At 48.4% G+C, this 26,601-nt stretch overlaps 5 pseudogenes; all 5 read left to right on the top strand.

The window, feature by feature from the left end:
- Positions 1-1,144: 1,144 nt before the first annotated feature.
- On the top strand, positions 1,145-1,263 carry LOC143999216 (5S ribosomal RNA; annotated as a pseudogene).
- A 12,485-nt stretch (positions 1,264-13,748) lies between these two features.
- On the top strand, positions 13,749-13,867 carry LOC143998578 (5S ribosomal RNA; annotated as a pseudogene).
- A 921-nt stretch (positions 13,868-14,788) lies between these two features.
- On the top strand, positions 14,789-14,907 carry LOC143999073 (5S ribosomal RNA; annotated as a pseudogene).
- A 99-nt stretch (positions 14,908-15,006) lies between these two features.
- LOC143999055 (5S ribosomal RNA) lies at positions 15,007-15,125 on the top strand (annotated as a pseudogene).
- Positions 15,126-15,285: 160 nt separating this feature from the next.
- Positions 15,286-15,404, top strand: LOC144000030 (5S ribosomal RNA; annotated as a pseudogene).
- The last annotated feature ends 11,197 nt before the right edge of the window (positions 15,405-26,601 follow it).

Below are 26,601 nucleotides of genomic sequence, written 5' to 3'. Positions count from 1 at the left end.
ACATTAGCATGTGTCCTGTATACACTAGCCTGTCTTCTTTATTCTCTAGCCTACCTTCTGTATACCTTAGCCTCTCTGTATAAACTAGCCTTCCTTCTATATACACTGCCATTTATGAGGTAAACAAAGAGTCTAGTGTACATAAACGACAGGCTAGAGTATAAAGAGAGGATAGGGTATACAGAAGAAAGCCTAGTGTATACAGAACACAGGCTAGTACCCTGAGCCTGGGTGAGAGAGGATGAGGAGCATTAGGAGGGCTTGGTCTTTCACATCCGACCAAGCCATGATGTGGCTCAACACGTCCAGCTGCCGAAAATAAGGACAAGCGTGGGAGGCACACAACACCCACTGTAACAGTGCTAGGTTCCTGCATTACAGAAACAGAACACCAGCAATAAGGGGTATCTTCAGGTGTATACTGTGCAGGAGGCACACAACACCCACTCTAACTTCTGCACTGCCGATGCCTGTATTGCAAAAATTGAACACCAGTAATAAAGGGTAGCTTCAGGTGTGTACTGTGCAGGAGGCACATAACACCCACTGTAACAGTGCTAGGTTCCCAAGCAGTAAAGACACTGTCCCTGCCTATCGTCCTCTTTCCCTGACCGCCGCAACACACTATACAAGGCCGCCGCGCTGGCTGCCTTATATAGTGTGGGGTGTGTACTAAACCCCCTTGAGCTATAATTGGCCACAGGAATACTGCCTGTGGTCAATTGTGGCTCTCCTCTCAGAGGATGTCACATCTGTTCTTATTATATAGAACTTATTCAATTTGGCCGAACGGCCGGACGCAAGTTGCCCCCGGTGCGGGAACATGGGGGGAGACATGATGCACATGTTTTGGAGATGCCCGAAGTTGATCTGCTACTGGACGGAGGTGACAGGAACCATTGATCGGGTGTTTGGAACCTCCACCAGGATGGAGGCGAAGTATTGTCTCCTGGGATTAGTTGAAGGAGTTGGAAACCCGGGAAGCAGCCAGATGGCAGTTCTGAGATGCCTATTTCAGGCAAGTAAACTGATTGCCCAACCCTGCTTAGCCTCCAATGTTGGCATTGACTTGGTTTTTTTAGCTTGTTTCCCAAGATCACCATGTTGGCGTTTGTCAAGATGGTTGAGAGTGCCCAAAGAGATCGCCTATGGCCCCATCCCCTTGAAAGTGCCCGATCTTGTCTGATCTCGGAGGTTAAGCATTGTCGGGCCTGATTAGTAACTGGATGGAAGACCGACTGGGAATACCAGGTGCCGTATGCTTATTTCTTGATCATACATCACGGGACACAGGATCATTACATAATGAGTTATATAGGCACCTCTGGTGATGGGACACTGGTTAACCCCCAATTAAGGAGAATTCCTTCCCTATATAACCCCTCCCATATGGGAGGCACCTAATTTTTCCCTTTGCCAGTGGTGGTTTGTCACATAAAACATGTGCTATGAAGAAAGTTCTGTGCAGGTCCCTGCGGGGGCCTAAGGGCTACAACAAACCGGATCCATATCTCGGGCCGATATTTTGACTCCCAAGATGATATGGTACCCGGGCCTCATCATCTGAAGAAACGAGGTTTTGCCTGTAAGTCCTCTCCTATTGGAAGACTGGGCTCTGGGAAAACCAGACTTACTGTACTATTTACATAGTGGCACGAAAGTTTCTGGCAGAGTCTTTTACAAGGTCCAGGTAGGAGGTTCTTCTGAGAAGGAACCCCAAAAAAAACCTGAAGGTTGGCACAACTCTGCCCGTCGTGATGGGTGAAGGCTGGAATCTGTCTGTTTTCAGCAATTCCTGCGGCGAGGACAGGTAAGGGAAGTTAATCCTGTATAAATTATATTATGGATTTCTTCATTGAGTAGTTGTATGTCTTACTTGGTTTCCACCACTAGGGGGAGTAAGAGCAGCCTGATGCATACTTACATGCCTTTCAGATACACACGCTCAGTGAAGCCTGGTTCTCCCAGATGACTCATGTCTCCACTGCAATCTCAGCCACAATGAAGGTAATACGTAGTCTGGGGGTCCCAGACAGTTCCGATGGCAATTCCCTTCCCCCCTGGATACCGGCAGTCCTCGTGCACGCACACCAAGCACGCTTCCGTGCTAATGGAGGAGGCGGGAGTGTGTTTGCGAGCCGCGTCGTTCGGTGTGCACGGCGCTGTACTGCGCAGTTTTACAGCCCAGAGCGCCAGGGGGCTGTAAGTGGAGACACAGGAGCTGTGGGCAGTAAGCATCCCAAGGAATTGGATCCAGGCAAACCTAAGACAAACCTACTCAGCATCAGGTTGTGCAGTTTAAGCATATGTATTTATTGTGAGACTTTAAGCACAACAGTGATTGCACTTTGTACTAGTACCTCTGCTTTGTAGCTTAGGACTATGTCTCCTTGTAAGAGGGTCTCAGGGGGAGATAACAAGGACACTGGTAAGTCACCGCCTAGGTCTAGGGGTTCTAAAAATGCCTGTAGGTTACCATCCCCCCCCCTGCAAGACTGGAGTCAGCCTCACAGGATGAGTCAGTGCCCCTGTCAGGATTTGCAGCCTCTCCTGATATTTCAGCCCCGGTATACATCACTGAGGACTCCCTTAGGGCTACATTGGAAGGTTTTGAAGGGAGAATCATGAATTTTAGTTCAGCTTCCCTGAAAGAAAGCAGGAAAAGGGGTAGATCCCCTCCCTCTGCTGAGATTCCTCTTTCAGATGACACTTCTGACAATGAGGAGAGATCCCTATCTTGGGACAGGTATCTTGAGCAGTCGGATGAATCAGAGGAAGAGGAGAGAGTCCCCTCCTCCCAGGCGCTCAGAAAACAGGTGCAGTATTATACTGAATTGGTGCGTACCACATTCAGAATGCCTGCTGCTGAGATCGCTACGTCCTCTGTTTCTTCCCTGGGAGTCAGGAAAATCCCACAACCTGCCTTTTCCTTTCCAATTAATCCCTTAATGGATAAATTGTTGTATGAGGATTGGGGACATCCCGATAAACTGTTTGCTCCTCCTAAAAGGTTTTCTATGCTTTATCCTCTGGAGGAAAGTTTCACCAAGAAATGGGGGGTCCCATCTGTCGATGCGGCTGTTTCTTGCGTGAATAGAAATCTGACCTGTCCTTTGGATAATGCTCAGGTATTTAAAGATCCAACTGATAAGAAGCTGGAAACATTATTAAAAGCCTCCTTTTGGGGGGGCGTGTCCTGACCATGGAGGAGTGAGGAAGTGCTTCACCTCAGCTCCGCTCCATCGCCGCACATATCAGCTGCCCTCAGCGGGGAAATCCGATCCACATCACCGGGCTCAATGTCCCAACGATCCCGGCAGTCTTCCCGACCGCCGCAGGGTAACAAGAAGCGGCAGGGACAGCTGGATCAGTTCTTCCCGGGCCCCCACAGACAGGGCCGCGATGGACCCAATATCGACCGGGAAACTTCAGAAAGCTGGGAAATCCTCACAGCCTGCTACAGCGACGCCTTCCCAGTCGACCGGACCGTCTCCCCTGGCTTCTCCGGTGCCCTCCCCAGGATCGGTAAGCGATTCGGCCCCCCCTGCATCCCCCGGGTCCCTGGATGGCCGCTCAGAGGTCTCAGACCTCATGGGAGATGACACAATACGCCGCCATATTATGTCTCTCCCCACCAGAGAGGACCTAGAAAAGTTCACTAGCAGAGTGGAGAAGGCTTTCACCGCTGATATTGCCCAGCTTAAAGCTGATACTACACATCTGGGTCACAGAGTGGAGGCCCTGGAGGAAAAACTAGAGGAGACTCTCCCCGCTATTGCTCTGCTGCAATCTAGGTGCCAAACACAAGACCATCAGCTTGAGGTACTGCTGGGGCAATTGGATGATGTTGAAAACCGCAGCAGGAGGGCCAATATCAGGATCAGGGGGCTCCCGGAGGCTACTGGACCCAGGGATATTGTCCCCACTCTGACTGATATCTTTAGGGACATATTGGGACTCCCAGCCACTGCTCCTATTGAAATAGACCGAGCCCACAGAGCACTGCGCCCCCCGTCTCAAGACGCTGACAATCCCAGGGATATAATCTGTAAACTTCACAAATATACTATCAAGGACCGGATTATGAAAAAAGTGCGGGGTAAGCCCTTTTATGATTTTGATGGTGCTCGACTGACTTTCTATCAGGATCTCTCGCGGCGCACCCTCATGCGGCGGAGAGCCCTTCGCCCGCTCCTTTCTGTGCTCCAGGCTGCAGGACTGTCCTACCGCTGGGGCTTCCCCTTCTCTCTGCATGTGCTTAAGGATGGCAGGCAGGTGACCCTGTGTACAAAAGACGATCTTCCACATTTTCTATCCTCTCTGGGGCTGAATCCCGTGGACTTTCTGGATTGGAGAGGACCCCCGAGCGACTTGCTTGTCCCCCCCCTTCCTCACAGATGGTCTACAGTCACACGCAAGCATCGACGGAGGGACAGACATAGTTCAACCCGCAACTCTTCAGTGGTTCCTTCTACCACCCGAGACTGATACCGAGCCTGGGCTGTGTGATAGACGGCTGATTGCGGACTTTTTCTACTATGATTGCTGGTGTCTGGGCCTCCCCCCACGGGAATTGTAAATGGGATGTTTTGACCCTGTACCCCCCCCCCCCCCCGGGTGTTCCAGGGACCTGGATGTGCCCTATGCGGCCGAAGACTGTGGCTGCCGTGGCCGCAAGAATTTTTGGTGACTTCTCTCCAGCCCTTGTTACTGTTTGACTATCAGATTAGGCCTACAGGGCGGAGAATGTTTACATTCCCAATGTTGGAAGGTGGTCTGCCACGGCGCCCCCTTTTTCTTCCCTTTGCGGGGCACCAGGGGTGGGGGGAGGGGGGTTTTTTAATGTGTTTTGGTTTCTGTTTTTATTTCCCCCTTTTCTTTTGCCATCGTAGCTACCTCCGTGACCCCCCCCCCCCCTCCGCGGTCTGCAGTTTGCTGTGCGGCTACCGTGGCGGGGGGGCCTCTGCCAGGGATCGGCCAGACTCCACGTCCCCGAATGCAATCAGCCCACACTGGGCTTCACCCCTTTTTTCCTCCTCTTTTATTTTTTACTTTTGTTGCTTTTTTGGATCGGTTTTTCTCCCGAATTGAGGCTATTCTGCTCTCAGATGTGGTGGGCGGGGTGGGGACCTTCCTTTTCCCCCTTGTTTTGGTTTACGTTCCCCACATAGGCCATCCATCCATGGGTTTAGTTCCCTGTTGGGACTTTAGGAGGGGGCTAGGAGCCCCCCCGGATAGTGGGGTGGGTCCCATCTCCCCCCAAACTGCTGCATTGTCTAATTTTGATGTAGCTGCTTTGTTTTTATGTTGTTGGTATTTTTGTACTATTTTTTTGTGTTTTTTATCTCCCTATCTCTCCCCTTTTCTTCTCCCTCTTTTTTCACTCCCCCCTTTTCCTAGGAGCCTGCTGTTGCTGCGGTCCTTACACCAGGCGGGTTGGGACGCTTGCCCAGTCCTCCACCTTCCAACTCTCCCATGTCTACACTCCAGGTAATTTCCTACAATTTACGGGGTCTCTGCTCTCCGGGGAAGAGGAACAAATTGTGGTGGGAACTTAAAAAGTTGAAGGCCCAAGTGGTCTTCCTGCAGGAAACACATTTCACCAGCCATTCCCTACCCAGGTTGCCCACCCATATGTTTAATCAGTGGTTTCACAGTACATCTCCTAAGGCCAAGTCCAGAGGGACTGCCATAGCGTTCCATAAGACGTGCCCTTTTCAGCCAGTGGATAGCAAAATTGACCCTCAGGGCCGATTTGTTTTCCTAAAGGGCACCTTCCTGGACGCTACCCTTGACCTATTGACAGACTTTAAAGCCGGGTATTTAATTTTAGGCGGGGACTTTAATGTCTGCCCGGACCATCTGCTCGACACTTCGAGCACCCGACCCTCACACTCCCATGCCTTTTTCAAACACTTTCGCAAATCACTGCAGGCACACCTTTTACTTGATATCTGGAGGATTTTGCATCCCTCGGGACGAGACTTTAGCTATTACTCGTCCGTCCATGACGTATAACCATGCATAGACCATGTCTATGTTGACCGTCCCACGCTTGAGCTTCTGTAGACGGCATCCATTGGCAGCATCACCCTTTCGGACCATGCACCGGTTGGCGTGACCATTCAATTACCATCTGGTCCCCACAGGGCCTGGACGTGGAGACTGAACGAAAATCTCTTGGATGACTCTGCTGCGGTTGCCAAGGTGTCGGAGACCATCTCCCACTATTTTAGGGAAAACGCCTCGGATGAGATAAGTGCGGGTGTGCTTTGGGAGGGGCACAAAGCCGTGATTAGAGGGGAACTGATATCATTGGGTTCCCAAATCAAGAAAGCACGTCAAGAGGATTTCAACAGGGTTCTGGCCGCCTTACAGGCGGCAGAACTCTCCCATAAGCAGGGGGGGAGCCCAGAGGCTAAGCAGAAGCTTTTTGAATTGCGTGACCTGTTTTTACGTTTATTAGATCGCCACACGTGTAGGCAGGCCAGGCATCTTTCACACAGGTACTATGAACATGGAAACAAATGCGGCCGTATGCTGGCCAGGGCCCTTCGCAAGAAACACGCTCAAGCTTATGTACAGAAGCTCCGTTCCCCCTCGGGTGCCGTTTGGGTCCAATCCAACAAGATTGCCTCGGGGTTCCAGGAATTTTACGCCCAACTTTATAACCTTTCCCCGGCCTCGCCCGCACACGCTCAGCCTCCCAAGTCTGCTGCCATTCAAGAATTTTTAGCGTCGGCGAGAGTCCCTACACTTACGGCGGAACAATGCGTCGACTTGGAGCGGCCGGTTTATTCGTGGCAGGGAGGCGAGAGATAACTCCATCAGGGCAATCCAACTCATTCATTGGGCACGTAACAGTCCTGATCCTAAACCTTGTATCGTCCTTTCGACGGACGCCGAAAAGGCGTTTGACCGCGTCGACTGGGGGTACTTATGGGTGGTACTGGAGGCTCAGGGGTTGGGGACGCATATGATGTCCTCGATTATGGCCTTGTACTCCACTCCGTGTGCACAGGTGAAGGTGAATGGGGTGCTTTCCTCCCGGTTCCCGATTCGAAACGGCACGAGACAGGGGTGTCCACTGTCTCCTCTCCTTTTTGCCTTGGTACTGGAACCACTGCTCTGCAGGGTGAGGGCGAACGCAGACATTAGAGGCCTGAAGGTTGGGATGACGGAGCACAAACTGTCGGCGTATGCGGACGATGTGCTCCTTTATCTCTCTGAACCCCTGATCTCGTTGCCGGTTCTGTTGAAGGAGCTGAGGACTTTTGGTGAGTTATCCAATTTCAAGATAAACCTTTCCAAATCGGAGATTTTGCCTATTCACCTCGCCCCGCCTCAAGCGGACCACCTGCAATTAGCATTCCCCTTTACCTGGGCCACGTCTTCTATTAAATACCTGGGCATCCAGTTGACCAACTGCTTTGATGCCTTATATGCCGCTAATTTCCCCCCCTTATTACATGCGATCAAGGCGGATTTGTTGCAGTGGACCAAAACCGCTTTTACGTGGTTCGGCCGCATTAATATTATTAAAATGAATATCCTGCCCCGAGTATTATTCTTTTTACAAATGATACCCATCTCCCTCCCTAAACTGTTTTTTACCCAATTGAATAGCATTCTGTCGACATTTGTGTGGAACACAAAGAAACCTAGAATAGCCATGGCCTTGCTGAAACGCTCGAAGCTGATGGGGGGTCTGGGGGTTCCGGATATCCAGAGGTACCACAGGGCTATTGTTCTACAGAGGATACTTAATTGGAAATTTCATACTAAGTCAAAAGTGTGGGTCTCTCTGTAAAAATGGCTAGCTGGGAGAGATTTGGCTTATGCGCCCTGGTTGTCCCCGGAATATAGGGGGTTATCGGTGGATGTCTCCCCGCTCACTGTACAGTCTCTTTTGATTTGGGACAAACTGAACAAGACGCTGGGCCTATCCCCCCCTGTTTCTCCGCTTGCCCTGCTGGGAGGGTTCCTATGGTTCCCGCCAGGGGAGCGGAGGGCCTTTTTTGTCCCCTGGGCAGCTGACGGGAATGCCAGTTGTGGACAGTTTCTCAGCGGTGGCCAAATGGTCAGCTATGAATCCCTGCAGACCGGGCATGCGCAGACAGCTATGAATTTTTGGCGATACAGGCAAATGCACCACTTTTTTGAAGCCCATGGCCACTTAATCAGGGACGAAGCGCTCCTTACACCATTTGAGCGTTTTTTTGTAGCAGATGAACCCACTCCCCACCTGATCTCCGAATTATATCACTTGCTGGGCTGTGTTACCGAGGTCGCTAGACCGACATACATACGGGTCTGGGAGAGGGAGCTACAACTTGACTTTTCCGCGGCCCAACTGTCCCACCTCTACAAACTCACGTACGCTAGCTCCATGGAGTCCAAAACCCAAGAAACTAATTTTAAAGTACTGTCTCGCTGGTACAGAGTGCCGGCAGACTTAGCACGTATCTACCCTTCGGTATCGGACCGGTGCTGGAGGGAATGTGGCCAATTGGGCACCCTCCTTCATATTTGGTGGGATTGCCCACGAATCAAGCCATTCTGGGAGGACATCCGATCCCGCATAGAGGCAGTTTTGCATCTTGATGTGCCACTGTCTCCGGCCAACTATCTTTTGCACATTCCTCCGATCCCGATTGGTAGATACAAAAAAAGCCCTCTGCCGCATCTGTTGAACGCGGCCAGACGTCTTATACCGATTTACTGGAAACAAACTAGGACTCCCACAGTGGAGGACTGGGTCAAAAAAGTGAATCACATCAGAGAAGCGGAATATTGGGTGGCAACCTGTAGGGGTACACGGGCTAAGTGTGACAGCATATGGCAATCATGGACAGTCTACATGTCCGAAACTATATACGCTACCTCCAGTCTGGACTTGGCTCTACTGGAGCTAGCGGAACCCTCTTTGAGATCCCGCACACACAATGATGTTCCCACCTAGTGGCTGTTTTTCACCTTCTTGCCCCATGGACGGAGAGACGACTTTGCTGCTGAGACTCGCCTGGTGCTGGACCGCTGCACTTCGCAGGGATGTCAAGTAGGCTCCACCCTCCTCCCTTACCCTATCCCCCAATCCCCTCTCTACCCCTTCTTGCCTCTCTCTCACCCTTCCTACTGTTCTTTTTTACCTTCTTTCTCTGTATTCCACACTATAAGATGTTGCCTTTTATTGACCTACGTGGTATTGAGCTGTGGTGGTGCGTTAGGCTTCCTGTGGGCTGGCTGGCCCTGCGGCCACTTTGTTTGGCTGACGGGGGGAATCCCTCTGTCCGGAGGGGTCCATGCTGGGACGTCCCTCCTGGGCGGGGGGGTTGCTGTGGGCCTGTCCTACCCCCGGGGGACGCTCGGGAGAGGTTGCTGGAGGTGATTGTGCCCCCCTCTCCTGGGCGGCCCCTGGGGGTGGTCCCATGCCTCCCCGGCCTTTTGTATGACGGGAGGTGGGGGACTGGGCTCCGGCCCGTCCTCTCCTTTCCGCTCAGAGGCACCTTGGAGCGGGGCCCTAGCCCACGGAGGCCGGACTTGATGTGTATGAGCTAGAAGACACTCCAGACGTTCATCTCCACCCGTTTGCCTAATTCATGTGTCTGGTTTGAGCCGCCAACTCTTGGCCACTGGGTCAGTTTTTATGGGTGTCATTGTTTCCTACAGTTTATTTGTTCTTTGTTTGGTCCTGACACAGCTGTCTAATGTATACTCAAGTGTGTTTCAATGTCAAAATATCTCAAAATAAAGATTTTACAAAAAAAAAAAAAAGCCTCCTTTTCCATGACTGGCACTGTAGTGCAACTTACAGTCGCAGCTGTGGGGTTGTGTCAGTTCCTCAAGGAACAGGTTAAGCAGATGCTTGGCCTCCTTCCCAGTGAGGAAGTGGAGAATTATGCAGAAATACCTCAAATTCTGTGTTTCCTGATTGATGCGATTTCGGATTCTGTCCATCAAGCATCTCGTTTGTCTCTCCTGTTGGTACACATGCGAAGGGCCCTATGGCTAAATAATTGGGCAAGCTGAGCTATCATGCAAGAAGCATTTGATTGGGTTCCCGTTTAAAGGGGAACGTTTGTTTGTAGAAGAATTAGACAAATTCGTCCAAAAAATTTCAGGGGGTAAATCTACTCTCCTTCCAGTCAAAAGGAGCAAACGTCCATCATTTAGGCGTTCTCTCTCTCCCGGAGCATCAAGCTCTAAGCAGTGGTGACGGCCTTCTCAACCCCCCTCTACAGGAAAGGCTCAAGGCCGGGCCCAGGGGCAGAAGAAATCCTGAGGGCGAAAGCCTGCCAAGCAGAGCCCGAAAGCTTCCTTGTGAAGGAGCGCCCCCGCTCGGCCAAGTGGGGGGAAGGCTCTTGCAGTTTGCAGAAGCCTGGCGGGAAGAGATCCGGGATGAGTGGGTGGTCTCTTCGGTATCTCTGGGCTACAAGCTGGAGTTTCAGGAGATTCCACCTTCTCGCTTTCTAAGGTCAAGGATCCCCAGAGACCCAGTAAAGCAAAGACCGCTATTTCTGGCCTTAGATCACTTACTATCCCAGGGGGTGATAGTAGAAGTGGACCCAAAAGAACAGGGTTCAGGGTTTTACTCGAATCTCTTCACCGTTCCAAAGCCAAATGGAAGTGTCAGACCTATCCTGGATCTGAAGGATCTGAACCGTTTTTTACGCATCCGGTCCTTCTGAATACAGTCAATTCACACTGTGGTCTCCTCCCTGCAAGGGGGAGAGTTTATGGCATCAATAGACATCAAGGATGCATATCTCCATGTGCCAATTTTTCCCGCACACCAAAAGAATCTAAGGTTTGCGGTAGAGCGGCGCCATTTTCAATTTGTGGCCTTGCCGTTCGGGCTAGCTACGGCCCCTCGAGTCTTCACAAAGATTCTGGACCCTTTCTTGGCAAACCTAAGAGCTCAGGGTATAGCCGTCATGGCTTATCTAGACGATTTGCTTCTCATAGAGAAAACAGTAGCGCTCCTGAACCACAGTGTTACCAGAACGCTAGAACAGCTGGAACGCCTAGGTTGGATTATAAACCTAGAAAAGTCGTCCCTACAGCCTGCTACCAGGTTGGAATACCTGGGTATGGTTATCGACACTGCTCAGGGCAAGGTGTTTCTACCAAGGCCAAAAGCTTTGGCCATTGGGGATCTGGTGCGTCTAATTCTGGGCAGAAGATCTTCCCCCATTCGGTTGTGCATGAGACTCTTTGGGAAAATGGTCGCCTCCTTCGAGGCCGTTCCATTCGCCCAGTTCCACTCAAGGCCTCTGCAAAGATTCATCCTTGCGGCTTGGAACAGGAAGCCCCAGTCCTTGGATCTTCCTATGCGTCTATCCCCAGGGACACGCAAGAGTCTCGTCTAACGAGTCTAAGAGTCTCGTTACAAACCGAGAATTTGCTGAAAGGCAAAACTTTTCTTCCTCTTCCATGGAAGATTATTATGACAAATGGCAGCCTGACAGGCTGGGGAGCAGTGTTGGAGGAGACGTGCTCGCAGTGGAAATGGTCTGCGATCGAGAAGCTATTGCCCATAAATGTCTTGGAGATCCGGGCAGTTTATATGGCTCTCATAAACTGGTCTTTCAGACCTGTTCGGGTTCAGTCCGACAATGCCACAGCAGTGGCCTATATCAATCACCAGGGCGGTACCAGAAGTCTGGTTGCGCAAAAAGAGGTGAATCGTATACTTGTCTGGGCAGAAAGGCATGTTCCATGCCTTTCTGCAGTCTTCATTCCAAGAGTGGAAAATTGGCAGACAGATTTTCTGCGCCGCCAGCAGTTGTGCCTAGGAGAATGGGCTCTGCACCCCGACGTGTTTTGGAACATATGTCGCAGGTGGGGTACTCCAGACGTAGATCTGTTTGCGTCCAGGTTCAACAGAAAACTGGACAAATTCGTGTCAAGGACAAGAGATACACTCGCTCAGGGGTCGGATGCTCTGACAGTTCCCTGGGATCAGTACAATTTGATTTATGCCTTCCCCCCGTGCCCGCTTCTGTCGCGGTTCCTGGGAAGAGTCTAGAGGGAAACAAAGTTGCTTCTTTTGGTAGCCCCGGCTTGGCCCAGGCGACCGTGGTACGCAGAGATCATGAAGTTGGCAGTAGGCAGGCCGTGGATCCTCCCTCTCCGGCCAGATCTGCTCTCACAGGGTCCAATTTACCATGCTGCTTTACACAGTCTGAATTTGACGGTTTGGCTGCTGAGACCCACATTCTGAGAGACCGTGGGCTTTCGGGGCCAGTCCTTTCTACTCTGGTCAATGCCAGAAAGCCGGCCTCCAGGCTTATTTACTACAAAATCTGGAGGGCATATGTTTCCTGTTGTGAACTCAGGGAATGTCATCCTAGAAAGTATGTCATTAGCAGGATCTTGGCCTTCCTCCAGTCAGGCCTAGAAATGAATTTGGCCATAAGCACTATCAAGGTGCATATTTCGGCCTTGTCAGTGTTTTTTCAGAAACCACTTGCATCACATTCCCTGGTGCGGGCTTTCATCCAGGGGGCTATGCGGATAAGGCCGCCAGTCAAACCTCCGGTATGCCCATGGGATCTGAATTTGGTTCTCTCAGCTTTGCAGGGGCAACCTTTTGAACCTTTGCATCAGGCTTCGTTAGTTCTTTTGACTAAAAAATTGGTTTTCTTGGTAGCCATATCCACGGCTAGAAGAGTGTCAGAACTAGCAGCTCTCTCCAGTAAAGAACCGTATCTAATTATTCATAAGGACCTGGTGGTAATGCGTCCCAACAGGTCCTTTCTGCCTAAGGTGGTTTCAGGATTCCATTTGAATCAAGATGTAAGCCTACCATCCTTTTTTCTGGACCCACAGTCTGCAGAAGAAGAATCTTTGCACACTTTGGATGTGGTAAGGGCAATCAGTATCTATCTTCAGGCAACTGCACAGATAAGGAAAACTGATTGCTTATTTATTTTGCCGGAAGGCCCTAGGAAGGGTCAGGTGGCATCAAAATCCACTCTCTCATGGTGGATTAGACAGATTATTTCTCAGGCCTATAGTGTTAAAGGGAAGATCCCTCCTTTTCAAGTGAAAGCGCACTCAACTAGGGCTGTAAGTGCTTCTTGGGCAGTGCATCACCAGGCCTCCCTGGCTCAGATCTGTAAGGCTGCAACTTGGTCATCAGTCCACATATTCACCAGATTCTATCAGGTGGATGTCAGAGGGCAAGAGGATATCGCCTTTGGGCGCAGTGTACTGCAGGCTGCAGTTTAGGTCCTCCGGTCCTTGGCGGTCTATATATTATGATCTGTGTCTCCCTCCCCTCAATCTGAGCATTGCTTTGGGACATCCCACTATGTAATGAAGCTCCTGTGTCCCCTGATGTATGATCAAGAAAATAGGATTTTTATACACAGCTTACCTGTAAAATCCTTTTCTTGAGAGTACATCACGGGACACAGGGCTCCCACCCCTCTTGGGTTATACGTGGTTTCCTATTGCTTTGCTACAAAACTGAGGTGCCTCCCATATGGGAGGGGTTATATAGGGGAGGAATTCTCCTTAATTGGGGGTTAACCAGTGTCCAATCACCAGAGGTGCCTATATAACCCACTATGTAATGAAGCTCCTGTGTCCCGTGATGTACTCTCAAGAAAAGGATTTTACAGGTAAGCTGTATATAAAAATTCTATTTTTTATGTTGTTGGCGTTGACCTGTTTTTTTTCACTTGTTTCCCAAGATGACCATCTTGGCGTTTGTCAAGAGGGTGAGAGTGCCCAAAGAAAGTGCCTACGGCCAAATCACCCTGAAAGTGCCCGATCTTGTCTGATCTCAGAGGTTAAGCATTGTCGGGCCTGATTAGTAACTGAATGGGAGACCGACTGGGAATACCAGGTGCCGTAGGCTTCTTTTTATGCTGTTGGCGTTGACATTTTTTTTTTCCGCTTGTTTCCCAAGGTGACCATCTTGGCATTTGTCAAGAGGGCTGAGAGAGCCCGAAGAAATCTCCTACGGCCACATCACCCTGAAAGCGCCCGATCTCATCTGATCTCGGAGGCTAAGCAGGGTCCGGTCTGGATAGTACCTAATTACAGGTGCCGTAGGAATCTTTTTATATTGTTGGCTTTGACCTGTTTTTTTTTCGCTTGTTTCCCAAGGTGACCATTTTAGCATCTGTCAAGAGTTTTGAGTATGTCCCGAAGCATTCGCCTAAGGCCACATCACCCTGAAAGCGCCCGATCTCAGAGGCTAAGCAGGGTCAGGGTCAGGGTCAGATGGGAGACCGCCAGGGTCTATGTTGTTGGCGTTGACCTGTTTTTTTTTCACTTTTTTCCCAAGATGACCATCTTGGCATTTGTCAAGAGGGTTGAGAGTGTCTGAATAGAACACCTATGGCCACATCACCCTGAAAGCGCACAATCTCATCTGATCTCAGAGGCCTAGCAGTGTACGGCCTGGTTAATACCTGTATGGGAGACCATCTGTGAATACCAGGTGCCGTAGGCTTCTTTTTATGTTGTTGGTGTTGACCTGTTTATTTTCGCTTGTTTCCCAAGGTGACCATCTTGGCTTTTAAAAAGAGGGTCGAGAGTGCCTAAAGAGATCACCTACGGCCCCATCACCCTGAAAACACCCGATCTTGTCTGATCTCGGAGGCTAAGCCGTGTTGGGCCTGGTTAATACCAGGATAGGAGAACGTCTGGGAATAACAGGTGCCGTATGCTTCTTTTTATGTTATTGACCTTGACCTGTTTTTTTTTTTTCACTTGTTTCCCAAGGTGACCATCTTGGCATTTGTCAAGAGGGTTGAGAGTGCCCGAAGAGATCTCCTACGGCCCCATCACCCTGAAAGCGTCCAGTCTCGTCTGATCTCGGAGGCTAAACAGTGTCAGGCCTGGTTAGTACCTGGATGGGAGACCGCCTGGGAATACCAGGTGCCATAGGCTTCTTTTTATGTTGTTGGCTTTGACCTGTTTTTTTCGCTTGTTTCTGAAGGCGACCATCTTGGCGTTTGTCAAGAGGGTTGGGCGTGTCTTGAAGAGAATGCTTACGGCCACATCACCCTGAAAGCACCCGATCTCGTCTGATTTCAGAGGCTAAGCAGTGTCAGGCCTGGTTAGTACCTGGATGGGAGACTGCCTGGGAAGACCAGGTGCCATAGAAGGATCTGGCCTGGTTAGTGTCTTGATTGGGAGATCGCCTGGGAATACCGGATGCCGTAGACTTCTTTTTATGTTGTTGGCTTTGACCTGTTTTTTTTAGCTTTTTTCCCAAGGTGAGCATCTTGGCCTTTGTCAAGAGGCTTCAGAGTGCCCAAAGAGAGTGCCTACGGCCAAATCACCCTGAGAGAGCCCAATCTCATCTGATCTTGGAGGCTAAGCAGCGATGGGCCTGGTTAGTACCTGGACGGGAGACAGCCTGGGAATACCAGGTGCCGTAGGCTTCTCATTATGTTGTCGGCGTTGACCTGTGTTTTTTCCCTTTTTTCCCAAGGTGACGATCTTGCCATTTGTCAAGAGGGTTGAGAGTGCACAAAGAAATTGCCTACGGCCACAACACCCTTAAAGCACCCAATCTCGTCTGGTCTCAGAGGCTAAGCAGGGTTGGGCCTGGTTTGTACCTGGATGGGAGACCGCCTGGGTTTTCCAGATGCCGCAGGCTTCTTTTTATGTTGTTGGTGTTAACCTGTTTTTTTTCGCTTGTTTCCCAAAGTGATCATCTTGGCATTTGTCAAGAGGGTAGAGAGTGCTTAAAGAGATCGCTTACAGCAGCATCACCCTGAAAGCACCCTATCTCTTCTGATCTCGGAGGCTAAGAAGGGTTGGGCCTAGTTAGTACTTGAATGGGAGATGGCCTTGGAATACCAGGTGCCGTATTCTTCTTTTCATGTTGTTGGCGTTGACCTGTTTTTTTTCGCTTGTTTCCCAGGGTGACTATCTTGGCATTTTTCAAGAGGGATGAGAGTGCCCAAAGAGATTGCCTATGGGCACATCACCCTGAAAGCACCCAATCTCCTCTGATCTCAGAGGCTAGAAAGGGTCGTGCCTTGTTAATACCTGGATGGGAGACCGCCTGGGAATACTAGGTGCTGTAGGCTTCTTTTTATGTTGTTGGCGTTGACTTGATTTTTTGTTTGCTTCCCAAGGTGACCATCTTGGCGTTTGTCAAGAGGGTTGAGCGTGCCTGAAAAAAATCTACTATGGCTGCATCACCCTGAAGGAGCCCAATCTCATTTGATCTCAGAGGCTAAGCAGGGTTGGGACCTGGTTAGTACCTGGATGGGAGACCGCCTGGGATTTCTCAATGCCATAGGCTTTTTTTTTAAGTTGTTGCTTGATTCCCAAGGCTAAGCAGGGTCGGGCCTGGTTAATGCCTGGATGGCAGATCGCCTGGGAATACCAGGTGTCGTAGGCTTCTTTTTTTTTTCAAATATAATTTTTTCTCCAAACAGGGGAAGACGGTCCCCCGAGTACATAATGCAACAGAGAAATACAGAGCAAAAAGCAGCTGAACAATACTTGATACAGGTATATTCGCAACTGTGAGTCTGCCTTCCATCAATCATAATGATTCAAGGCACGGATAAAGTACTGTACCAAGATCCAGGGTCACACAAACCCCAGGTCCCTCCGGCATAATCCATCCAGAGGGGGGGGGGTGGGGCCGTCATTCCCAATTTTCCACTTTTTCCAAAAGAGAGAGTGGGTGGAGGGGGTGAGAGATAGGGGAGGAAGGCAGAAAAGAGAAGGGGTGAAAGATCAGGAAAGGAGAAGAGGGGACGAGACACAATGGCAGCCACTGTCCAAGGGGCCAGTCAAGGAAAGCTCAGAGCATTAAGGTGATAGCAGGCGACATCCTTCCAGCGAGAATATAAAGGTATTCCAGATGTCCCAGGTTTGTTTAAAAAATTCTTGTTTACCTTGTGATGTGAGGATCAAGTCCTCCATTTTTTTTAATGTCCTCTATTTTCCTAAGCCAGTGAGTAATGAAAGGGGGGGAACATTTTTTCCAATAGAGAGGGATGCAGGATTTCGCCACATTTATCACATGCCGTAAAATTTATTTTTTTGTACTTCTTAATGGGAATCTGTCAATGGTGCAAGAGAAAGAATGCAGCCTCTTCCGGGATGGAGAAGTCTGTGAATTTTTGTGTTATGCATCGGATCTCTGTCCAGAAGTCCACCAAGCTGGGGCAGGACCAAAAAATGTGGATCAACGTGCCCTCTTCTTCTCCACACCTCCAGCATATGTTCGAGGAAGAGGGGAATTATTTATGCAGCTTTGATGGTGTCAAATACCACCTGGTGAGAAGTTTAAAATTTGTCTCCTGTATCTTCGTGCACAGCGAGGTTTTGAGAGCCAAAGTGATAATGCGTTGTCTCTGTGCTGGGGAAAACGAGCAATTAAGGTCCTTTTCCCAGTTGGACAGGCAGGTTAAGTGTGGGTGATCTGTTTGAGAGAGAATGTGGACCAAAGGGCCTTCGCTCCTGCATAGAGCCTCAAACTCCGTCTGAGGGCGTGCGAAAGTTTGAGTATTGGGGATGGAATGGAAAAAATGATGTTGTTGCGCCGCTCTCCAAAAAGGCATTTGGAAAAGCCCTGTCGGATCTGTTAGGGTTGAGAAAGAAGGTCATTTTCCATCAATGACGAATTTAGACGCATGGTCTAGGTTGGAATTTCTAAGTGGGTCCCCGGTTCCAAGTTCGGATGGCCACGTATAGGGAATAGGGGGGAAGTCAAAGACGTGAGTGTGTTTTGGGTAGCGATCAGGTGACTGACTTTCAATGAAGCCCCTATAGTGGGATATGACGTCAATTCTGTGGGTAAATCCTTATAGCACCACATGGTGCTTCTTAGCGGAATTTGGGAGTGAGATTGTCCTAGTAGCACCCAGAGCTTAGAAAGTTTGTTTCCATTCCAGTCCAATACACGCCCCAGATGGGAGGCCAGGTAGTAGCATCGCAAGTCAGGGAGAACCAACCCTCCCTGTTGTTTAGACAATGTCAGCTGTGACCACTTAAGTCTGGGATTTTTGTGGGCCCAGTTAAATTGAGTGAGCAGGGATTGAGCTTGCTTAAAAAACGGGACTGGAATCTGGATCGGGAGAGCTTGGAAAAGATAGGTAAATTTAGGGAGTATGTTCATTTTAATGAGATTGCATCTCCTGAACCAGGAATGGAGGCCAGAATGCCACCCGTGAAGCAAACTGCGGATCTTAGTGACAAGGGGTGGGGGGAAGTTCAACATAAACGTATGCGCGTTGTCCTGTGGAATGTAAGTACCTAAGTACTTAAGGGCTGTATGGGTCCATTTAAATCGAAAATTGGACTACAAGTCTAGTAACGTTTGCGGGCGGACTTCGACCCCCATGGCCTCTGATTTCAAGAAGTATCCCGTATATCTGGAATTCCCGAAGGAGATTTGGCAAGGAAACTCTGGGATTCGTCAACGAGAACAGCATGTCATCTACGTAGGCAGATGTCAATAGTACCGATTTGGAGTCGCGTTATGTCTGAGTTTTGTCGAATTGTGGAGAGAAAGGGTTCCAATGACAGTGCGAATAACTGGGGCGACAGGGGGCAACCCTGTCTGGTCCCATTCCCGATGTCAAGGGGAGATGAGAGCACCCCATTCGCTTTGAGTTGAGCTGAAGGGCGTGAGTATATCTTACTTATCCATGCCAACATCCGTTCACTCAGACCTATATGGCGAAGGACCGAGAACATGAATGTCCATTTGACCCGATCAAAAGCCTTCTCGGCATCAGTACTCACGAAAAGACAAGGGGTCCCAGATGACTTTGCTTTATGGACCAGGGTAAGCACCTTAATGGTGTTGTCCCTATCTTCCCTGGTGGGAATAAAACCTAACTGGTCAATATGTATAAGGGACTGCAAGTGCTGTGCCAATCACGTGGCGAGGATTTTAGAGAATCGTTTTAGGACCGAATTTAGGAGGGAAATGGGTCTGTAGCTCCCACATAGGCCCGGGTCTTTGCCCTCCTTAGGTATCAACGAGATGTGGGCTCTAAGGGTATGCTCAGGAAAATCCCCATTCAAGCTCAGAGTATTCAATAAATTCACCAAGCGCGGGCCGAGAATAGGGAGGAAGGTCTTATAGTATTGTGCGGTATATCCGTCAGGGCCCGGAGCCTTACCCACCTTCGGAGGTCCCACGGCCATCTGGACTTCTTCCAGTGTGATCGGGTTGGTAGACCAGAACCGGTTACATATCTGTCTATATTGTCCTGTCCGGACCCTGAATCGGGCAGGTTGTAGAGATCAGAGTAGCATTTTTCAAAGACTTTGGCTATTTGGGTTGGGGTAGAGCCCCTCTGGCCATTCTCATCTATCAACTGTTGTATGTAAGAGGCAGATTTCCACTCCTTTTACTGACCTGGCAAAGATTTTTCCGCATTTGTCCCCTGATTCCTACATCAGTTTACGACAAAACTGGAGTACTGCTTTCGCTTTATAATGGAGTAGGTCAGTAATCTGGGTACGGAGTGTCCCCAATTCAATCTCTAAGGTCCGTGAGGGGGCATGTTTATGTTTCGCTTCCACAGAGGCAAGTTCACAAAACAGATTAGCAATTTGTTCCTTCCGTGTTCGTTTGATGCGTGCCCCGTGCCTGATAAGTACCCTGCGGAGTACTGACTTGTGAGCCTCCCAAATTATCCCCGGGTCGCAGTCCTGCGTTTAGTTTTCTTGGAAATAAAGGTCCAATTCCCTGGTCACATCTGCTAAAACTTCCGGTATCTGGAGGAGGCTCTCATTAAGGTGCCAGAATAGAGTCCTAGGTGAGGGGTTCCTAGAGAGGGTGTAGGTAAGGGCTACAGGAGCGTGGTCAGACCAAGTAATATGGCCGATGGAGGAAGAGCTCACCAAGTGCAGTTGGTCATGTGGAATCAAGAAGAAGTCTATCCTCAAGTATGATTTGTGAGGGGAAGAGCAAAAAGAGTAGTCCCTTTCCCCGGAGTGTTGCAGACACCAGATATCAACTAATTGGTCATTCAGTAAGCACTTAGTAATCCGCTTTCTAGAGTAAATGAGGAGCGAGGAGCAAGAGGCAGAAGTGTCAACCGATGGCGAAAGGGGACATTAAAGTCCCCACCTAATATCAACTGGCCCTCCCGAAAGTCACATCATCTGTGCAGGGTAGTTCTGAGGAATGTGTCTTGGTGATCATTGGGAGTGTACACAGTGGCAAATGTAAAAAGGAGTTCTCCAATGTGGCCCCTAAGAAAAAGATATCGGCCCCCAGGGTCCACCAGAGAATCCTGGAGAACCGAGGGGAGCCTGCTAGAGATCAGAATGGAGATTCCCTTGGTCTTAGAGGAGGGGTTAGTAGAGTGGTAGACCTTAGCGAAGGATCTTGACCGTAGAAAGGGGAGGCTAGTATTTTTAAAATGTGTTTCTTGTATAAAGGCCACATCAGTACAGGAAGTCTTCAGTTCTCACAGGAGGATCCACCGTTTTTCAGAGGAGTTCAGTCCCTTAACGTTTAGAGAGGTGACCTTGACTGAGTCTGCCATCGCTCCTCGGGGAGGGGAAGGGGGACGTCCGATAAAAGCAAAGAAAGTTGAACCAAGGTAGGTATTGGGTAGGTAATGGATGGAGGGAACTAAGGGGGAAAAAGGAAGGGCAAATGGAAGGAAAGGTAAGGGGAAAAAGAGGCTGGGCACCTCAACCCCAGGGGGAGAGGGAAATTAAGGGTTGTCCGCACTCAACAGTACAGGAATTGTATACTAAAACAGCACAATTATGCTATAGCGTTTACCAGATGTACACTGGGTTTAAAGCGCCGTCCTACTTGGGTTGGTGGGTAGACAGGTCGGAGAGGGAGCCCCCGGATCCCAGTCTCCCCAGTCCCGGCAGTGGTAAATGTCACGTCTGATACCGGTATGCAAATAAAAGACAATCAGTAACATCATAGAACCAAAAAACAATAGTATAATTAAAACAGAGGTAGAGCATAGAACTGTCAGCACTGAGGGGTCTCCTTAGTTCGCCCTAAATGTAGGCATGCACGAGGGAGCCCGTCACAACAGAAAAGGCATCACAGAATGGGATCCACCACCCCCCGTCCCATACCCCAAAAGTACATGCAGCCCCCGAACAAATGTATTTCTCTCTTTGGCAGATTGTCCTCTTCTTACCCCCTCTCCTCCATCCACGCCCCGGGGGAAAAGGGCGAGGGAAGGGGGGAAAAGAGGGGGGTAAGGGGGGAAAGGGGGATTGAAAGGGGGGAGGGAAGGGGGGAGGGAAGGAAAGGAGGTAAGGGAGGGAAGGGGGGAGGGAAGGAGGGGCAGCAAAGGAGAGGGGACAAACATGCGGAAAGGTCAAGTCCTTTAGCGTGCTCACACCAGCAACCACCCTGACCCCATAAGTTTCAACTCCTCCCCTCCATGGTCACCACATGAAGATGAAAGAGGAGCAGCCCTGGTCGGTGCATGGAGAATCCGGCAGGCAAGGGGCTGGGGCCACCATCCCTCCATCCAACGGGAGACTTCACCCGAGTAGCAGTTCTGGGGCCCGCCAATTAGTGTCTCTCCTGCATCACCATCGGGGGCTGTGTAGAGCATCCAGAGGGAGGCTGGGACCGCCAAAACAGTAAGGGGTAAATCCTCCAGGGGGGTCCAGAGTCAAACTGGAGGGAAGCAGTGTCTCGCACCAATAGGCTCAATAAATAAGTCATCCAGGGTGTCCCCGAAAGCTGCAGAAGGCAATCTCGGCAAAGAGTAGGTGAGGGCCAGAGGGGGGACGAGGGGCGCAACCAGGGAGAGGGGACACATATGCGGGAATGTCAAGCCCTTCCAGTACAGCGCACTAGGTATCACTCAGACCCCCCAAAGTGCAACTCCCCCCTCTAAGGTCAAGACTCCAGAAGGGAAGATGAGCCGCCCTGGTCTGTACATGAAAGAACCTGCTGCCAAGGGGTTGGGGCCATCATCCCTTCCTCCAATGGGAGATGCCACCTGTCAAGTGGTGCCCCTCCGACAATGTCGTCGGGGTATATGTGGAGCATCCAGGGGGAGGCAGGGACCACCCAAACAGTGAGGGGTAACGCCTCCAATGGGGACCGGTGTCAGACAGGAGGATAGCGGTGTCTTGTACAAGTTGGTTAATTAGACAAGTCATCCAGTATGTTCCTGTGAGCAGCGGAAGGAAAGGTCGGTAAGGATTATGAATGGGTGGGGGCCAGGGAGTGCATAAAACTGCCACCAAATGACCGGGGCAGAGAGGGCAAGGGGATGAAAGTCGGATCTGGTAGGTGGGGGGGGGGGTGAGGAGTCTCACTCATATTACTCACGTTGACCATCCCTTGAAGCTGAGCTCTCTGCATACCCAGGATGTTCTTCTGTATAATCTAGCCTATCTGTATACATTAGCCTGTCTTTTGTACACATTAGCCTCTCTGTATCAACTAGCCGGTCTTCTGTATACACTAGTCCGTCCCTAGCTTGTCTTTTATACACATAGTCTCTCGGTATACCCCGCCTTTCTGTATACATCTTTATACCCTAGCCTCTATGTATAATCTTGCCTCTCATTATACCCCAGCCTGTATTCTGTTTACCCAATTTTGTCTTTTATATAAACTAGCCTGTCTACTGTATAACGTAGCTTCTCATTATACCCCGGCCTCACTGTCAGCTTGTCTCTGTACACTAGCCTCTCTGTTTTCCCTAGTCTCTCTGTTTAAAATAGCCTCTCTGTATACACTAGTCTGTCCGTATACTTTAGCAAGTCTGCACACACTAGCCTCTTTGTGTAAAACAGCCTCTCCCTCAGTATAACCTCGCCTCCATCTCTGCATATCCAGTACGTTCTTCTGTATAATCTAGCCTGTCTTTTGTACACATTAGCCTCTCTGTATAAACTAGCTGGTCTTCTGTATACACTATTCCGTCTGTATACACTAGCAAGTCTGTGTAACCCGGTCTCTCTCTCCCTAGAAAACACCAACCCTGACCCTGACAGAGGAGGAGGGTTTAATAGTCCCTCAGACTCCTCCCACAAATACGGGCTGGCCTGCGGCCAGCCTTCCCACTTGTAATCGGAGTCTTCAAGTGGGAAATGCGATATTACTTAACCACTTCCCACCCGGCCAATGCACATATACGGCCGGGTGGGAGACGTCTACTTCTGATAGGACGTTCAGGAATGTCAATCAGGGCTCTGTGATTGGCCCTCCTGATCACATGACGGCCGTGTCCAATCACGGCCGTCATGTGATGTAAACAAACAGCCGGTTGCTAGGCAATCGGCTCCTCCTCTCCTCACACAGAAGTCATCGCTGAGGAGAGGAGAGTAGATTGCTGCAGCCGGCTAATGATCAGTGAGTATGAGCTGTTTTTTACAGCTTTTTACTCACTGATCTTCAGTCTAGTGTAAACACACAACACACCACACAGTGTAAACACAGTCCCCACATATGTCCCCATAACACACATGTCCCCAAAACATACATGTCCCCAAAAAATAAAAACACATGTCCCTAATAATAAAAACATGTCCCCCACATATGTCCCACTAAAATCACTTGTCCCAATGATTATGTGCACACATATGTACGTGATCACCTGCACACATATGTACATGATCATTTGCGTACATATGTCCGTGATCACACAAACCAATTATTATACACTTAACGGATTTTTTTTTACCAAAAACATGTAGCAGAATACATTTTGGCTTAAATTTATGACAAAATTTGATTTTATTGGATTTCTTTTAAAATAGAAAAAAGAAAATATTGTTTTTTTTCCAAATTTCCGCTTTTTTGCGCTTATATCGCAAAAAATAAAAAACGGAGTCGTGAATAAATACCACCAAAATAAATCTCTATTTGTGCGAACAAAATGAAAAAAATTTCATTTGGGTACAGTGTAGCATGACCGCGCAATTGTCACTGAAAGCTCTAGAGCGATGAAAGCTGAAAATTGGGCTGGGAAGGAAGGGGGCGAAAGTGCCCTGTATTGTAGTGGTTAAGAACCAAGGCCTGAGGTGTGCCATGGCCTGGATGGTCAGTATGCTTGAAAAGAGGGCAAAAAGACACAAGTATAGGTGGAAAAGGAAAGGTAAAGATCCCATCCATAAAATGACATATGCCCAAACGCCAACTGTAAGTTACCGCTGTGAGAGTAGAACCCACCGACTCTTGACCTGAAGATGAGAAGGAACCCCTTAAGAGCCTGCAAGCTACGCAAACCCAAATTAATGTCCCGTGAAGGATAGGATGAGCCTGATGCCCAAGGTAACCCAGACATGAGAATGAACTTCTTGTGAATGAGAGGATACGTGGGGAAAAGGGAGCAAGGGCTGACCCAAAGAACCCTACAAGAAGATGGCTGAGCAGACTGAAAAAACCCAACACAAGACTGCCTGGGGTATACAGTGAGGCTATTATAATTGGAATGAGGCTGGGGTAATAAGATTGGCTTGGGTATACGGCGAGGTAGACCCTAGAAAAGAAACAGAAATCAGAAAAGTCAAACAAGGTAATACAGATAGGCTAATGTTATTCCCCTGAGCCTGGTGTATACAGAAGAATGGCTAGTGTATACAGAGAGGCTAGTGTGTACAGATGACAAGCTATTGTTTACAGATAGGCTTGTGTATACAGAAGAGAGTCTGGGGAATTCAGTGAGGCTAGTGTATGCAGAGAGGCTGGGACACCGAGACTATTGTAAAAAGAAGGCAGGCTAGTGTATATAGGTTACGGGCACGTGTATACAGAAGACAGAGAGGCTAGTCTATATAGAGGGACTGGTGTACACAGAAAGATTACTGTATACAGAAAGGCTAGCGTGTACAGAAGACATGATTTTATTTTTTGCTAATGCAACTACATCTAAATCATGTAAAGAGTTACAGTGCTTTTTTCATATTTGGTGCTGTTAAAAGGTCAGTAGTGTGTTGTCAGTGGTGATATCAATGTGACAGTTAATGTAGAGAACTACATATATAAAAAATAGAGCAAAAGAGTGCTAAGTTTATTTTGTTAAGTCATTGACTGATAGACGTTAAGTAATTGGCCGTTATTGGTTTGGCAGTACATGGTTTATTTTGATGTAAGATAGTTTTATTCTCTACCTATAGCCGAGTTTTAGACGACTTTATTATTAGCATTAGTCGCATTAATCATATTTATTATGCAGAGTGTAAGTATTGTAGTGAGACGATATTGCTTTTGAAATATTTGTATTATTATACATAGCATTGTTAGTAGACCAATAGGACAATTTACATGGCTTAATATTGCAGAGCGTAATTTAACAGGAAAGAAATCCAAAGCGTTAGTTGCAGTAGCTTCATAAAACTGAGAAATCGTTCCATTACTCTAAATGTAAAAGTTGTTCCGGTAGCACTGAGAAGACTGATATTAGATGAGTGATCTACCCATTCCGTTTACTATTGCAGAGAGATACCGGTTAAATGTTAATATCCTAATATTTATTGCTGCGTGTAAGGTAGAAATAAGATGGTTTTGTGTGAGTTGGTTTACCAGGATATAGAGATCGTAATCTGGTTATTCTAATCATAAATATAGCAAAATAACACAGATTAATATTGAGACAGTATATACAAGTCGAGTTTAAGTGGAAATACAGGAAATGACAGCAACGACGTGTGTAGGTTTTTATCAATCGGGTTCATTACGTGTATCGGGTTCAATAATGTAGTAAATATATCCCAAATATAGCATAAGGATAAGAAAGGAAAATAACTGGCAGAGGATGACATGGCAAAAAGACAAACTGCATTAGAAATGTGAATGTGAATTAGAGATGAAATGTCAATCCCCATTGGTAACCATTAATAAAGTTAACACGGCTACGTACAGCAAAGTTTGAGCTAAGCAGCTAAATATTCCTTTATATTGCAGAGCTTAAGTATTGCAGTTGAAAAGAGATCGGAAGCGTTTTTTGCAGTAGCTTCAAAATGACTGAGAAATCATTTCATTACTCTAAATGAAAAAGTTATCCCGGTAGCACTGAGTGGACTGATATTAGATGAGTTATCGTTGTAATACAAATTCAGTTTCCTATAGCAGAGAGATACCAGCTAAATGTAAGAAGAGTAATTGAACTGTTCACATCGGTAGCATTGCATTACTCTTAATATGTGAAGCGTGTAAAGAAGCAAAAGATGGTTTTGTATTATCCTAAAAGTAGCAGTATACGTAATAAAGGTGGATTTAGACATAGCAAACCCTATAATCTAATTTAGCAAAATTAGAAAGGATAATATTGAGACAGTATAAACAGGTCGAGTTTAAGTGGAAATACACAAAATATCTAGCTTACCTTTACATTGTTCAATAGAGCCTTGCAAAGTAATACCAAGTTAGAATATCGGACTAGCAATTAGATGAGATGATTGCTGTAATCATAAAATATCAGCAACTTGTCTTTAAGGATGAGAAAGTATAATAACCGGAAAAGTATGAAATTTTAAAGAGACAAATTGCATTAGAGATGTGGGATAGACATGAAATGTCAATCCCCATTGGTTACTTACATGAAACCATTAATACAGTAAACGCGGCTACATACAGCAAAGTGTGAGCTAAGCAGCTAAAGGGTATACATTATTTAAGAGTAAATTAACGTAGCTTGTAAATTCCAACGT

The sequence above is a fragment of the Lithobates pipiens genome, unplaced genomic scaffold (assembly GCF_037356315.1).
Source record: "Lithobates pipiens isolate NorthernLeopardFrog02 unplaced genomic scaffold, aLitPip1_a1.2 Scaffold_19, whole genome shotgun sequence".
NCBI lineage: Eukaryota > Metazoa > Chordata > Amphibia > Anura > Ranidae > Lithobates > Lithobates pipiens.
The sequence above is the reverse complement of the archived record's forward strand: the minus strand, read 5'-3'. Positions and strand labels throughout refer to the sequence as shown.